General features: G+C 52.5%; 1 protein-coding gene across 3 annotated transcripts in view; it reads left to right on the forward strand.

Annotated features, from left to right (window-relative positions):
- Positions 1 to 1,873: 1,873 nt before the first annotated feature.
- Positions 1,874 to 16,953, forward strand: part of Tpst2 (tyrosylprotein sulfotransferase 2) — a 36,114-nt gene continuing 21,034 nt past the window's right edge. For all 3 annotated transcript variants that reach the window (XM_027415936.2, XM_027415938.2, XM_027415937.2), the window contains exon 1: positions 1,874 to 1,966. The gene's annotated coding sequence lies outside the window, so the exon portion shown is untranslated. The remainder of the gene's footprint in view (positions 1,967 to 16,953) is intronic.

The raw sequence follows: 16,953 nt of genomic DNA on the forward strand, positions 1-16,953 counted from the left end.
GTTCACCCACCTGCCTTCCATGTCACATCAGATTCCCAGGCTGATCCATTAGGGAGGGTCGGGGAGTGGACTTCCTCCAGGGGTGACACTGAGATGGAAACCTGCAAGTGTTTGCTACCCTGGGTGACTGCCAGAATGCCCACAGTAGCCATCCACCCAGACCTGCCTCACCTGTCTTCCCAGTGACTCGAGAAGCAGAGTCCTTCCTCTGCACCCTCGTGCTTACCCTGGGATGCTTAACTAATGCTGGAATGGACCAAAGCCTGCCCGTTCCTCTCCTGGAGCACCCAGAGAGGTCTCTATAGAGACTACAGCTAGCGGCGCTCTTCCCTGATGAACACCTTCCAGGCTCCATTTCATGGAGACACGATGGAGACTCCTTTCCCCAGTGCATGGGAGCCTGACTGCATCCTCTCACCTCCACCACGGGTCCTGCCACCTGACTTGGTGCAAGGCCTCAGGCTGACCTCCTCCCTACCGGATGCGGTACTTGCTGCCCCACACTCTGCAGTGACTAATGTGCTCTTCGTGACTAGTAGTAACACATGTCACTCTACCTGAACTCCAGGTTATGATGTAAGAACTCCGTTTTTCTTCCCTGGGTCAGCTTAAGCCCTTATTCTTGTCTGGTCAGTTACACACTCTACTGTGAAGGGTTGTTGGGCGAGGGGGGGGGGTGTCCGGCTTCCTTCCAGAATCATAAAGCCCTGTGCAGAGCCCTTCTCCTGAGCATAAGTTCCCTTCGGACCTCTTCCTTTGGTATCTTTTTTCAACCATAAATAGTACGACACCCCAAAGTCTCAAATATGCACACAAGAAATGCTATGTGGTGTGGTTTTATTGTAGAGAACTGGCTTCACCAAGGTCGGGCACTTTGTCAGTACAACTTCTCCCACAGGGCAGGCACTGTTTTATGGAATACATGAATGAATGACGAACAGGTATCTGTGTGCTTTGACTTCTCTGGCGTGTATGTATATATTTGTGCTAGTTGTAACTAGGATAGACATTTATTTTTGGAAAGGTATGCGGAATACTGTTTCACAGTACCCCCAAAGGTCAAACGACAACTTGGGCGGGGGTGTCTGTTCTCTCTTTGCATGATGTGGGTCCCGGATCGAACTCAGGTTTTCAGGATTGGAGGCAGACGCTGTTACCCACTGAGCCACCTCGCAAACTGCAGAATTGTATCTGAAATATTTATTTTTATTACCGTGTGTGCCATGACAGACGTGTGGAGGCCAGGGACAACTTTGTGGAGTCGGTTCTTTCCGTGGGCTTCGGGGATTGCAAGCGCCTATGCCAAACAAGATCATATCTCCGGTCCCAGAAATGTATTTTAAACAGGTTAACACACACAGCATGTATATATGGTGTAAACAGAGGATAAAGAGGACGCTGTGAGAGGCGAGCCTGAACTTTCTTCCTTGCTTGGCTGCTCTCTGGGGCGCTGCCCTGGGCTGAAGGGCGGCGGCGTGGCGTCTGAACGCAGGCCTGAGTGGCTGCGCCCTGCGGGACGCTGTGCGACCAGGGTGCGCCCGTCTGGTTGCAGAATCCAGAGCTGCAGCGGTAGCAGGCGGGAGCCCCGCCCCCAGGGAGGAGAAGAGGGTGGAGCAGCGCAGGGAGAGGGGCGGGCCCTTTTGACTCCACCCTCTTTGCGTCACGGCGTACGGCCTACCAGCACCTCCCTGCCTGAGGGGGGAAAGCCTCAGGGGAAGGGGCGTGGCCAAGGCCTGTGGGCAGGGCCTATCCAGGTCCCGCCTCCAAGGGCTTCCCGGCTTGCCTGGAATCATCCGGCGCGAAGGCGGCGGTAAGGGGGGGCGTGGTCAAGCAGTAGGCAGCAGGGGCGGGGCGTGATCCTCCGCGGCCCCGCCCCGTGCGTCACGACACAAGACCCCGCCCCTCGCGGCGCCTCCCTGGCGGCCGGCAGGGAGCCGGAGTCTGCGCGGGCTCCGATTCGGGCACGGTAGGTGGCGGCGGCCTCGGCCAGTGCCGGGTCGGGGCTGCCGGGAGCGGTGGGGACTGTGGGCGGTGCGGACAGGCCTGTCCAGCCGCCTCTGGGGGTGTGGGGGAGGACACGCATGGCCTGGAGCCCCACCCGCGCGGCGCCGCGGGGAAGTTAACTTGCGGAGGTCGCGGCCCACCGTGGTTCTTAGAACGCAGTTGCCTCTCGCTCTGTCTGGCTTGCCAGCTTCCTGCTTCACACGTGGGGAAACTGAGGCCTGGGCGGTCCCGTGCCTGGCCGCTAGGACTCACAGCCGGCACGGCAGGAGACTCTCCCGCGGGGCTCCCTGCGCGCGCGTGTGCTGGGGAAGGGACTTTCTGTTTTGACCCCCCACCCACCCATCCCGGAGGTACCTGCCCCTTTTGCCCCCTTTCCTCCCCGCGTTCACGCTGTCCCTCTGCTCTCCCCCCACCCTTCATTGTTTTTCATCCCAGCAGGGTTGCCTGATGGTTAGGCCCAGCTTCTGCACTGGGGCAGATCGGGGTGGGAGGCTCCGGTTTAGGACTGGGGACATGCCCCGCTTCTCCAGCCCCAGTTTCCGGGGATGCAGAGTTGGGTTTGTTCCATTAGCCCAAAGAAGCTGTTAAGTTATTCCGTGAACCGCTGTACCCGCCTTGGCCCGAGCTTATCCATTTACCATATCTTGTTTTAAAAACAGTATTTAAATATTTCGTAACAGCTTCTCTGAAGGTCTGCTCCGCTAACCGTACAACTTACTGTTTGGAAGTGAACTTCAGGCAGGTTTTAGAATACTTAGATCACGCACTGTCCCTGTTTGTCTACTTTTAGAACATTTTCACATTTCCCCAAAGCAGCACTCGTTAGCACTCTACCTCTTTTCCCAGGCGCTGGACGCTCTCATTAACACCTACTGCCTGTCTATGAACTTGTCTGTTCTGGATAGTTCTCTGTGTGGTTCCTCATGGGATCATAGGCTTTACAGCCACCATCGCATCCAACAGTACTTATCTTAAGAGTAAATAGTATTTCCTAGTGTGAGTAGATCGTATATATATCACTCATTGACTTGTAGATGGACAGTAGATTGATGCTCCATTTTGGCTGTGATTAATACTGCTACTGGGACTGTTTTACATGTGTTTTCAGTTCTGTCTAATACTTTACCTAAGAGTGGGGTTCTTAGGCTAAAGGGTCTCTTTAAAACGTATTAAGGAGCTGCCAAACTCCCAAAGTGCTTTACCACTTCACATGACTGCCTGTGATGTGTGCTGGCTGTGATAATGTTTGTAACCAGGTCTTAAGTAGCCTGGTTACTCCTGACCCTCCAGTTTCAGCCCTGGAGGGCTGGAATTAGAGGCATATGCAACCTGCCTGGCTTGAGGGTTCCCACAGTCCTGAGTATGTTCAGTCTCTTCCGAAGGAGTCAGGACGCTGCTGGCTTCAATGCATTTGTTATAAATGATTTCCTAGTTCATGTTAAAACAAGTGTCTCATTCATGGACTGAAGGGTAGCAGGCATGCCATCCGGCAGTCCCTGGGACCTACACGTTAGGAGCAGTGGTGATCAGATGTGTGGTTGGTATCCCTAGTACCTGCTGGTAGGTCCAAGCCCTACCACTCCTTCCCTCCCTTCCTGTGCTGGGTGAGGAGAGGCAGCAGCGGAGGACAGTCAGGGCTCTTCCCATAGGAATGGAGGTAGAGGTGTGTGTGTGTGTGTGTGTGTGTGTGTGTGTGTGTACAGGGTTTTCTCTGACTCACTATGGAACTGAAGATGACCTTTAATTTCTGAGCCTCCTGCCTCCACCTCTTAAATGCTAGCATTACAGGCACACACCACCAAACTTTTATTCAGTGCTGGGTGTGGGACCCAGGGCTTCAGGCATGCTAGGGGAGCACTCTGTCAGCCGAACTACATTCCTTTTATAATTATTGTGGGTGGCGTGTGTGTCTATGCACATGTGGGATGTACTTGTCCATTTGTGGGTTTGGAGATGCCAGGGGTTTATGTGGGGTGTCTTTCACTATCACTCCCCTACCTTGTTTTTTGAGATAGTCTCTCACTAAACCCAGAACTTGCCATTTTGCTTGGACTGACTAGCCAGGGTGCCCCTGGGACCTACCAGACTCAGGACCCCAACCTCAGGAATTGCAAGTGCATACTGCTGATTCCAGCCTCCTTCTTTCTCTTTCTCTCTCTCTCTCTCTCTCTCTCTCTCTCTCTCTTTCTTTCTTTCTTTCTTTCTTTCTTTTGGAACAAGGTCACACTGTATAGCCTTGGCTGGCCTGGAACTGACAGATATCTGCCTGCCTCCTAACTTCTGGGGAGCCAAAGCTGTGTGCCACCACACCCAGCCTGTCCATAGCCCTGAGCCACATTCTTGAAGGGAGTCTGATTTCTGAAGGTCAGTTACCTGTTGCAGAATTTAAAACACTACCCTGTAGGTCCTGGTCCCCAGGTTCAGCCTGGTGTTACCTAGCTGTGGCTGGTGACAGAACTGGAAAAGCAGAGCCCCAGGCACTACATGTAGCTCCCTCATTCTCCCTGAGTTCCTTGGTAAAGAAAGGGAGGTCTTTAAATCTTGTGTCCTTGTTAGGCGAATGGATGTGCACCTGGAGTACCTTGGACTCCCGAAGGCTGCCAGGGCATTGTCCATGTGGCGTCATGGGTGTATTTGTAGCTAGAGTGCAGCTTATGTGGCTTCACAGTGGCTTTTGGTGAGCTTAAGTATGTCTTGGGTGGCTTTGAATTTCAGGTGACTTCACAGAAGCTTCCCTGAGCAGCAGTCTGTGCCTGCCCCCTGCCACTGATGCCTTGCTGTCTGTGAGGTGCTATGCTCCATCGGTCATTACTGGCCCAGCTGCAGACATACCATAGAAGTCTGGGATGCCCCTCTCCCATCCTAAGCTGCAGGCTGAGGAGGAATTGTGGGCATGAGTCATTTGAAATAGCTGGAGGGCTGGGCCAAGCCCCAGAAATTGCAGGGGAGGACCAGGGAGGACATTACTGCCGGGGAGATCGCAGCTGGTAGCCCGGCTGCCAAGTGGATGCTCACATTTACCAGGCTCTTGACCCAGGCTGGTCTGTGGCAGAAGGCTGGCAAGGTCAGAGAGCTGGCACAGCCTGCATTTGTACCACCGCTCCACTTGGAAGCAAGACCTGGAGCTATTGCTGCTCACTACCCATGGGCTGAGTTTGCAGAGCAGGGTACAAGTGGCGGCCACCTCCTGGGGATAGGAGGGGATGGTGACATAAGCTGAGTAGGACAGGCTCTTGGAATTGAGAGCCTGCTCTTTACAAGAAGCTTCAGCTTCCCCCCAAACATGCAGTGATTCCAAACCTGGCTGACACCCACAGGGCCAGCTGGAGCCCTTAACTCAGTTCTTCCCACAGCAGAGGCACAGAGCGCAGATGGCTACAGTGGTCGCTGCAGGGTCACCCAGCTGCCAGGTTGGAGAGACAAGCCCTGTCCTCATAATTTATCCTCCTCACATCTCATTTCCCTTTGTAAGGCCCGGCACATGTGTCCCTGGGCTCTGTGGTTACAAGTATTAGCCACTCATGTGTACCCATAAGCTGTTCTTGTCTCACTTCCTCCTGAGTGGCAGGGTGGACAGACACAGGGCTCTTGCCTTGTGAAGTCTAGAAAGCTTCTAAGTCCCAGCTCCCTCCAGATGGCCGTGACTTTGGGCAAGGCACTCCCTGCTCTGGGCCTGTTCTTCCTGCTAAAGGAGGGGTTCACTTACTGCCTGCGGTTTTCGTTTTTAGATGATGTGGCTTTTTGAGGTTGGTCAGTTGGCTTTGTAGTTATGGGAATTGAACCTAGGGTCAATGCTAGATAGGCTCTCTCCCGTTGAACTGTAGCCCCAATCTACTTCTTGTGTTTTATTTTGAGATAAGGTCTTACTAAGTTGCCTAGGCTGGCCTTAGAACTCTCTGTAGACCAGGCTGGCTTAGAACTTTGAATCTTCCTGCTTCAGCCTCCCAGGAGTTAGGATGACAGGCCTCTGCCGTTGGGCTTGGCTGCTTTTCTGGTTTTAATTGAACTGACAATCAAACATTTGTAGAGGAAAATTACAGTTCTAAACTGAGCAGCCTCGGTCTCCCTCAGGTGTCCTGGGCTGTCCTGATCTCTGTCGTCCCCTCCTGTCCCCATCATTACACTCTCAGGACTGGCCCCAGGACTTTGAACTGGTGTCCAAGAGCTTCAAGCCTTCTAGGATGGCCAGGACCTTCCTTGTGTTTTAAGGCCATTCCTACTGCTTAACATCTTTTAGAGCCACTTCATTATCTTCCTTGATGTTCTCCAGAAGCATCCTGGTCCCACTGCTGTCACGTGCTCCTCAGATGGGCATCTGTCTCCATCTCAAACTCTTCAAGTCACAGAATACCTCCTCAATGGATCCAGGTGTGCCCTAAGCCCAGGCCCTCTGCTGCATCTCATCAGGCACACCCAATTCTGGGATTCATGAGTCTGAACCAGTGGCTGCAGGAACAATGTCCCCTCCCCCTGCTCTGTCCTCAGTAGCTACACCTCTTATTTTGCAAACACTGAGGCTGGCCACTGGTTAGCTTGATTTAGGTTGTTGTCAGAGACAGCCAGCATACGTAGGGCCTGTTTTGCTACCTTTGTACACAGGCACCTCCATGCTGGGCCTGGAAGATGCCGGACACTCAGTAGCTGTGTCTTGCATGAAGGCATATTGCAAATCCCTAGGAAGAAGCTATTACCAGATCCAGAGGCTTCAAGGGCCCCTTGTCCCCAGGGGACCTGGGGTGTTGGGTGTTTGACATCCCTCCCCTCTCCATGCTGGTTTCTAAAGAACACATTTGAAACAGTGAAGGTCTAGACTTAAGAGTCTGTGGGTCCTGCCTACCCCTTGTTCTGGAAGTATGCTCACTGCCTACCTTTTACCTATGGCTCCCACATCACTTAGAGTACAGAAGTTTCCCCATCTTCCCAAACTTTCATTCACTCTATGTCAGCAGTGGCCTGAAAGTATTAAATGGGAATCTCTAGAAAAAAAAAAAAAAAAGCGGTTTGTACTTTTAAATCATAGGCCGTTCTAAGCAGTGTGCTGAGAGCTTGCCCTGGTGACTAGAACTTGACGTGTTTCTTGTGTATCCATAGTGTATATGCTACCTGCCCATTAGTCACTTCCTAATTATCTGCTAATGACATCAACTGCCAATATTCCAGAAGGCTTAAATAACCTGATTTTACTCAATCAGTCCCCAGAGGTAAAACTTTCATCGTGGCACTTATGATAAATTTTATCATAGTTCTTGTTAATCTCCTGCTGGGTCTGTTTTATTAATTGAACCCCATCAAGGGTATGTGTGTATAGGAAAAGCTCAGTACATACAGGGGACTGTGCCTGGTTAGCTCACTGCTGGCCACGTACAACATCAGAGGACTGGTGTAGTCAAGAGCTCCTGTGGAAAGGCTGCCAGAGATTGCAGTCATGTTCGTGCACCTTCCATACTTAGTTTTTCATGCAGATTCTCCGTCATGGGTAGTGCTGTGAGCTAGCTCCATTTTTATGTGGGACACTGGCCAGGGTCCCTGGGGAAGAGCCTGAGTGGAAACAGGTTGGGCGGTTTGAGGTGGATTTGTTGGCAGCCCGTCATGCAGTCAGAGAGCCCAGAGCTGTTTCAAGTTGCTGTCTATCTCAGGCAGGTAGGGGCCTTTATCTTCCTCCCATACACTTCACAAATGAGTTAGGGGCTGTGATGGGCCCTGAAAGGATGTGGGGTTGAGAAGGTGATTCAGTGGGGAAGCGGCAAGGCTACCCCCCAAAGCTACCAGGGAACCAGACCCATTGTGGGGTATATGTGTGTGGTACAGAGATGGGGTAGTCAAGGAGGCATCCTGGAGGAGGAGATGTCTGGGCAGAAGAGGGGCAGGTTTTCCAGATCGGGAGAGCCACACCTGTGAGAGCTGGCAGGCATGAGATCTTAGCATGGGCTTTGGGGACCGTGACAGACACTCGGGGCTCTGTACCCTGGGAGTTTCCTCCAGCGCCCCCCCCCCCCCCGGCTCCATTAGATAACCTGTGGGCACTGGACCGAGGAAGCTGCAGGCTGCCTCCCCAGAGCCTTCTTTCTCAGAATAACTGTCCCTGCCCTGTATCCTCCATGTGTGTCTCTCACCATCTCCGTTGTCCTCTTGCTATCTTTTCACCATCTGTATCTCTACCCCGTTCCTGTCTCTCCCTTTTGCCTCTGTGTATGCACACACATGCACACAGAAGGATGTTGGGTGTCTTCCTGTGTGGTTCTCCACCTTAATTTTTGAGAAAGTGTTACTCACTGAACATGGGGCCCACCCTTTCCACTCAGCAACCCCCAGCTTGTGTTTTTGTTCACTCTCCACCCCAAGGTTAGGATTGCAGATATCACACTTCTACCTCAGCTTTTATGTGGGTGTTGGGGATTTGAACTCAGGTCCTCATACTTGCACATGCAAACACTTTACCCACTGAGCCATCTCACTGCCCCCTCCCCATCTCTTCTTCTTCTGCACCCTGACCCCCCCACACACACACACAACGAAGCCCTTCCTCTCTCCCACTTCCTTTGACTCCCAGGGACATCCTGCCATCAGTCCCATTCAGACTCTTCTTGGAGCCTCCGGAGATGTTGATGTGGCTGTTCCCCAGGCCTCTCCTACTTCCTGTCCCAGGGCTGTGGGAGGAAGAGGAAGCCAGGGTTGACCTCAGGAAGGGTGGTGGGTGGGGAGGCTACTCTGGTCTGAGGAGGCTCCAATACCCAGTGTGTGGATTACTAATCCTAAACACTCCTGACACCTGAACACAGTAAGGACTTTTTTTGCCCAGTGTCATTTAACTCTGTTCAAGTACATAGTAGGCCCACAGTGCTTTTTGCTTTGCTTTTTTTTTTGGGGGGGGGGGACAGGGTTTCTCTATGTAGTCCTGGCTTTTCTGGAACTTGCTATGTAGATCAGTCTGGCCTTAATTCACAGAGATCTGTCTGCCTATGTTTCAAGTGCTGGGATTAACGGTACATGCCACCGCACCCAGCAACGCATTGGTGAAGAGTTTGGAGTTTGGGGAGAAAAAAGTGTTAAAAGCCGGGTGTGATGCACGCCTCTAGTCCCGGCACTCAGGAGGCAGAGACAGGAGGATCTCTGTGAGTTTGAGGCCAGCCTGGCCAGCCAGGGCTACACAGAGAAACCCCGTCTCACCAAAAGTAAAAAGAGAAACAAAAAAGCTAGGGCGAAACCCTTTCTTTCCTTCAGGGGGAAACTGAGGCCTGAGAGTAAACAGCTTGCTTTGTGTTGGAGTGGAAAATGGCAGATGGGAGTGGGAAGCCAGTTAGGAGGATGTTATCTGGTTGGAGGGAGGCTTGCCAGGCTGTCCTGAGGAAAGTCTTTCTGGGTCGGAGGGCAAGACCTGCAGGCCCTGACTGGGGATGCAACCCACACGGTCCCTGTTGGAATCCTGGGACTTAGTAAGGGTGCTGGGGTGAAGTAGGCACACCGCACTGCCTCCCTCTTATGGAGCTTGCTGTCTGCTGCCCCAATTCATTCCTAGCAAGTGTCCTAGCCAGTGAGGGAGCGCTCGCTCGCTGACTGCATTGGTGCTGCGGGTCCTGGGGCCACAGCAAGGTACTGGAGTGCCCATGGAAGACCCCACTCCCCATCCTCTTCCTGCTAACACTTCAGATAGGTACTTTTTCTCTCAGGCTGCAGCTTCTTCCTCTGTGAGATGTGCACTGGTCCTGAAGGTTTGTGATGCGCTGGAAGTTCCTGTGGGGCCCAGCTATGAGCCTCGCTGCTCCCACTGCATGCTCAGTTCCAGGCTGTCTTTCCCTGGCTTTAACAGAGTATCCCTCTGGACCTTGCGAGCCTTGCTGGGTCTCCGCTGCCTCTCCTTTCTTCTCTCCTTCCCTGACTTCCCAGATGATTTGTGTTCATTTCCCTGTTGCAGCTCATTCCATTCTACCTGTTGTCTGTCCTTCTTCTCTGACCTCTGAGCTCCCATGCATCTGATGACACCACAGAAGTTGCTGTGGACATTACCCTGAAGTGGTACCTTGGTGTGTTCTCAGCAGATGTCAGAGAAGAAGCTCACAGCCCCTGCTGGGAGTGAGAGCTCTTAGGCCATGTCCAGGACCCCATCTCCAAATTCCAAGTTTTACAGTTTGTTGTGGTGTGGCCTTTGGTCATTTGATTGTTCTAATCATCTCTACATCTTCATCTCGAAAGCTGTCTTAGTTACTCTGTGGTTGCCATGACAACACCTGATGCATGCAGCTTGAGGAAGAGATTATTTTGGCCACAGTTTGAGGGAGCAGTCTGCCATGGCAGGCTGTCCTAGGGCAGTGGTATGAAGTGGATGGTCACGTTGCATGGGATGTGAAGGATGGCACTCAGCTCTTTCTCCTTTTTACTCATTCTAGAGTAAAGCCCATGGGATGATGCTGCCCAGTTGCAGGTGATCTTAACTGCTCAGTTAACCCATCCCAGAAACACCCTCACAGATGGGATCTATCTTCTGGGTGCCTCTCAGTCTTGTCAAGTTGTCAGTATTAGCCATCTCAAAAGAATTGTGGCACTACTGGCCTCCGTGGGCTTTGTGAGGGGCCTCATAATGCAACTGACCCTGTCACGGGCACAAGACATCCAACAGCAAGCAGTGCAGAGCTTGTTCCCTCCCCTTGGAGAACTAATGTGATGGTTTGGGGGAAGGGTGGGCACTGAGAGGCTAGTGAAGGTGGTGGTATCACGGGAAGGAGACAGTCCAAGGAAGCAAGCTGGGGTGGCGCCAGTTGGATGCCTCAAGGGTCACTATGCAGTCATCACTTTCGAGAGTAGACAGCTGGGGGATGACATGGGAAAAGTAGTGTCAATGCAAGGGCACGAAGGCACGTGTGCACACTGGTGTTTGCCATATGACCAGTCTTCTGCTGAGGTTTTGGGAGCCCATGCCCCTATATCTCTAGATGTTACTTTTACTGTCCCAGCCACAGGCAAGGGAAGGGGTGCAGGGTGTTAGACCACTTGTCTGGGAAGGCATAGGCACACAATTCAAACCAAGATTCTCACTCTGCCTGGATGTGATCTCAGGCCACAGCCCTGCCCTCCTGTGCAGCCACAGGGTCCAGTACTCACAGGAGGGACAGCTGCTTGCCATCAGGCAGCCCCTGGAGGGTCATTGTCCCAGGTGTATTGTGAGTGTGGTGATAATGCACATTCCAGAGCATGGGACAGCCTGCTCTTATCCTGGTTGTCTTCTGGTTCTGTTTTCTGGGATCAGAGTCTCCACCTTCTATGGGGGCAAGGAACATCTAAGGGAAGGGTGATGGCGGATTCAGTTGGTGGGCCTATCTCTAGTCCTCTGGCCTGCAGGCTCTGATCACAGGCACCTTGGACAGTAGTCTCACCTTTTCTGTGTGGTCAATGTCATTTAACTTCTCGAGGTGGCTGAATAGAGGGAGGCTCTGAGTGGGACACCTTGATGGCTGATGTGACAGTTACAGACTGTGGTTCCTGAGGGTTGGACAGTTCCTCATCCATTCTATAGAGCAGAAGACTGAGACTCAGAGATGCTAAGGGACCCTTCTTGGTGGCATTTGGCTGTCTGGAGACAGCCAATGTTTTCCCATGGACTCCCAGAGCCCCAGCCCTTAGGGGGAAAGACCCTTACCCACTGCAGATCTGCCCTGTGCCTCTTGGGACTCAGTTCAGTGTTCTTGTTCTGAACAGTCTGGGAATTTAAGATGCCCTCTGACTCATCTGTCTGTCCTTTGTTGTCTAGGAGCAAGTGAGGAGAAGGATAGGGTCTGTCTGAGAGGGAGCTAGCTGAGAGGGTAAGGAAGTAATCCCTGTAGGTGCCGTCTCACCTGAATGAGTGTCTATCCAGTGTGTGTGTGTGTGTGTGCGCGTGCGTGCGTGCGTGCGTGCGTGCGTGTGTGTGTTGGTCTTGAACTACCGAACCTCCTGCCTCAGCCTACCTGTACTGAGATTTTAGGTATGGCATCCTCATGCTGAGCCAACCTATCTGATACTTGGAACCTCCCCCTGAGCCCTTCTCCTACCCTGTAATGGCATGTCCCAGGTCCCACAAGGTCAAAGTCCAGTGCCTTCAGGCTGAACCATGGAAGAGGTGGAACCCATCCCATTGGGGACCATTACATCCAGCAAATGTGTCACCCTCTGCCTTTGTTCTTGTTGCGCCTGTCCACTTCTTGGACATAGGTCACTGCAAAGCCTCCACAACAGCGAAGCAATGGGCCATGGCATTGGTGAAGCCACTTGTCCTGGGGAGCAAGGAAGGGGAAGTTGGCTTGAGACATTATAGGTAAAATCTGCCAAGTAAGCCTGGACCTTCCTATACTCCAGGGAGCCCGTCCTGTGAGGAACACAGCTGCACCTACTTAAGGCAAAAGGGAGCCCTCACCCAGAGTCTCCATATAGGACAGGAAATAGATTTGCCTAGTCATGTGAACATGTTTGTCTAAAACTTACGGTGGGGCTTTAGGTGAGCGGTGTGTGATGCCGAGGTATGTATGCGCCTATCTCGGCCAGGCCAAGGCAACATTATTGGCTCTGGGAAAAGGAAAACAAAAGTACATCCCACCTTCAGGCCCAGCTGTGTCCAGGCGCTCTGCCTCACTTCTCTCCTATACTCTGTCTCTTGTGGATATCTCTCTGTAGTTCTCTCTTGGGCAACCCTCTCCCCAGTCGTAGCTCTCGGTGAACATGCTGCCCACTTAGGTGTGTCAGCCAGAGCAATGGATGCCAAGTCCCCAGAAGTTCCTGAAAGGCCAAGGAATTGTGCCCACCCAATGTGAAACTTTAGGTTGTGGCACTGCTACTACTCTGGGCTTGGGGTCTGCAGAAGTCCACACTTGGGGGTGTGCGGGGCAGCTGCTGTAAGGAAGCCTCTGTCCTGTGGTGCAGGGAAGGTGTGTTTCAGGTATCCTGTTCACATAAGAGGAGAGTGAGGCCCAGAGACACTGAAGCCTCTTTTCTCATGTATCTTTGTCTAACTCTCTGGTGTGTTAGGAGCTGCTGATCAGTGGAGTGGCCTCAGGTGCATGAATGTGCCTCTGATGGTTTGTTGGGTTCTGTATCAAGTGTGTGTGTGTGGGGGGGGAGACACAAAAACCTTGTCCAGCCCCTCAGCCCACTTGACAGCTATGTGGGGAACAGTAGGGTGGAGAACAGTTGTTGTGGAACTCGAAGAGACTGTGATGGTGTTGGGGATGAGCGTCTGGGCTCCTGAAGGTGAAGGAAGCTCAGGGATGATAGCTGGGATGTCACATGTAGATAGTTGGGACTTGGCAGGCATATAGATCAGCTCCACATGATTCAGCAAACGCTCACATGATGATCTTGCTTCAGTTAATGGTTGGATCCACACGTTGCTACCTTGTTGCTCCCAGCTGCTGTGGCTGCTGCCTCTAGGAGGCCCTGTGTGCCTAGCCCTGTACCCTTACATAGCTTTATCCTCTAGAACAGTGGTTCTCAACCTGGGGGTCAAACGACCCTTTCACAGGGATTGCATATCAGATATTTACATTACAATTCATAACAGTAGCAAAATTACAGTTAATGGAGTAGCAATAAAAATAATTTTATGGTCGGAGTCACCACAACATGAGGAACTGTGTTAAAGGGTCACAGCATTAGAAAAGTTGAGAACCACTGATCCTGTGGGAATTTCCAGCCTGTTTCCATTGACCTGGGCAGGTCATGTGTCCCTCCTGAGCCACCTCTGTGGACTAGAGATGGAGAACTGTGACTGGACAGGCCTGGGTCGTGCGGCTTCACCTGGAGTGTGCTGAGGGAGGGAGAGAGCACAATACCCTCAGGCTGGAGGGCCAGTCCTTGTAATGATGGGGTCTGAAGATCAGAGTGCAAGATAAACCAGTGTGGGGTGGTGTCTTATACCGCCCTCATTGTGGAGGGAAGTGGGGGATCTGAGAGGCAGGGGGGGTACACAGGAAGTAGGTGCCTGGGTTGGGCTCACAGAGGGAGTGCTGTGCTCCCATATGGCAGCCAGGGTAGAACCAAGCTTGGGGTCTAGGCACTTGATGGGAAAGGGGCTATGGATTGGCCCTAATGTTACATGGCCCTAATGTTAGGACTTTGGTGTTTTCTGGTTTTGGAGGGTGTGGGATGAGACCTCTGCTTAGTAACTGTTTATTGAGAAGGCTCAGAGGCCCTGATAGGGAGAGTGGAGTTCAGTAAGCCAGCTCTGTGAGGGAAGGAGGAGAACTGGGGGACTGTCAGGGTTGGGTGGGATCTGTAGTGGGGGTTGGTGACAGCAGGTTGCAGAGGTCAGGGGATCATCAGAAAATCCCTAGAGAGGTGGGTGAGATGGCTCAGCAGGTAAAGGGGCTTGCTGCCAACCCTGACAACCCACTTGTTGGAAGGAAAGAACCCATTCTTGCAAGTTGTCCTCCAACCTCTTCAGGTATACTGTGACATACATAACCCCCAGACACACATGAATATATATAATAAAAATTAAAGAGCGCCTAAGAGAAGGTGAAAGGTGAGAAGGGACGAAAGGTAAACCAGGTAAAGGCATGAAGACATGTAGACAGTGGGCCCAGGCCCTGAGGAGTCTGCATGTGAGTGTGTGTGCATGTGCACATGGTTGTGTGTAACAGCAAGGGACCAAACAGCTGGAGGGAGTGAGCCAAGTGAGCCTGTGGAGGACCTGGGCAGGGACAGAGGTCATGGTGGGGGAGTGGACAGGAGCACAGGCCTAATGCTGACATCGGTGTCTCCCTCAGCCATTGCCTTATTTCTGAGAAAGTTCGCAGCAAGCCTGGCTGACAGCCAGAGAGCCCAGAGATCTGTGTTCCCTCCCAATCCCAGGGTTACACACACACACACACAGCTTTTTACCTGGGTGTCGAGATCTGAACTTATTCAATGAACACTCCCAATTGTCTACCCGATTTTTTTTCCTTTCTTTTTCCTCCCTTCTCGTTTGGTAATCCTGGCTGCTCCTGGAAAACCAGGAGCAGACAGGGCAGAGTGGGAGGCCAGCAAGGGGTCCTAAAGTGGATTGGGACAGAGCTGGTGGTAAGAAGTGGGTGCCGATATGCCAGCACCCCATGTTGTGGCTGGTGACAACTGCAAATTCAGGGCTGTGTCGATGGTGAAGTGGCCTGGTGACCCAGTGGATTGGGTGGTGAGAGCAAAGTACCCTTGGCAGACATACATAGAGCCTGTGCCAGGACAGCTCCTTACCCTAGCAGAGTGTGTGGTGTGGAGAGGGGACAACCCAGTAGAGGACACTCTAGTCCCAAGCATTGGAGGTTGGTGTCATCAGGAGAGACCCTATGAGCATGTCCCCACCTCCTGGGGTAGCTGTGAGGACAGGCAGGCAGCTCTTCTGCGGCTTGCCCACAGGCTGTTGGCCCACAGCTGGTTTATGAGGTGTGAGTCTGGGGTCAGTGCCAGGTGCTGAAGTATGGGTGGCAAGGCCAAAAGCCTCAGCATGTGTTAGCACTATGTTCCCCTTGGGTGTCTGGTTCAGAGTATGGATGAGAGAGTGAATGAGAGCTTGTGTGCACCTCAGGAGTGAGGTGCTAATGGCAGGTGCCCAGCCAGCAACACTGTGCCTCATCCTGGTAGCCTGTGCCCCCTGAGGACTTTCTTGTGTTGATTTTCCATTCCGTAAAGTCCACTGTCATGGTCTGGTCAGGTCATGTGACTGTCTGGCGTCTTCTTCCTGGCCAGTCAGGCATGTTTATTGATCTGTGATCATTTGTTTGTTTATCCCGTTGGTGACAGGCACCCAGGTTGTTCACAGCAGAGCCTGATGGGGCCACTCAGTCTGTGTACTTTGGGGACTGGCTTGATGTCATTCTGATGGATGCGTCCTTGGCCAGGGACATTCTGGACCGCAGAGAAGCGTCACATTCAGCATGTAGATCTAAAATACTGCAGATTTCCACTGGCCATTGGCGCACAGCTAGTTTATATGGTGTGAATCTGAGGGGTCAGTGCCAGGTGCTAAGCTATGGGTGGCATGACCAGATGGCCAGGCGTCATTCACCCACACACCTTGGAGCCGGAAAGCTGTTTGTGCCACGTCCTTGCCAACACTGCTGTTGCCATCACCTTCAGACAGAAAGATCCCACGAGGCCCTTAGCCCATTTCCCTAATGGGTAATACCGAGTCCTGGCTCTTGTGAGTGGCTTATGGTTTTGGCAGCATTTTTCTCTTTAACCTGTTTGTCTGCCAGGTTGCCTCTCTGTTATTGCCTGGCCAGTTTCACTGAGCTCTCTCTATATCCTGCACGCACATCACTTGTGGGATGCGTCACGAATCTCCTCTTTCCTGCGGGGCACTGTTTGGTCAGTAAAAGGTGCACATGGGTGTTTTGAGCCTTGGAGACATTGACGTGCCAGGCCTAGGGGTACAAGCCTGCAATCCCAGGTGCTCTGGAGACTGAGGCAGGGGGATCATGAGGCCTGAGGGGGTTCTCAGCCACAAGTGGGCTCACCACAGCACACCACCTGTGACTGTGCTGGGGGCTGTTGAGATGTCAGTGCAGGACTCTTGAAGAACTGAGTGCATGTGGAACCTCCAGGCATCAGATGCCCCTTTTCAGCTTAAGTCTCAGGAAGTCCAAGTGTGGACTGGATGTTTCCCCCGAAGTCAGTCTCATGGTTTACATGTGCCTGAGGTACAAGGTGGACTCTGTGTTAGTATTCAGGCATCTGTACTGGCCTGTCCTTGGGGTTCTTACAGGACACACTCCCAGCTGCAGCCACTAAGAGCACCACCTGTGCATACTCACTACATTTCCTTTAAAAAGGGCTCAGCCCACCATCCCCCCTCTCTCTTTCTCTCCCCCTCTCCCCCTCTTTCCTCTTCTCTCCTGCTGCTCCTGTCTCTAGAGGCTGGTCTACCCCCCTTCCCTTTCCCCTTTTTACGATCCTTTTCCCTAATAAAAACCCCTCTGCTTGCACCCTGTCTTGTGGCATCTTTCTCTC

The sequence above is a fragment of the Cricetulus griseus genome, chromosome 4 (assembly GCF_003668045.3).
Source record: "Cricetulus griseus strain 17A/GY chromosome 4, alternate assembly CriGri-PICRH-1.0, whole genome shotgun sequence".
Lineage (NCBI taxonomy): Eukaryota > Metazoa > Chordata > Mammalia > Rodentia > Cricetidae > Cricetulus > Cricetulus griseus.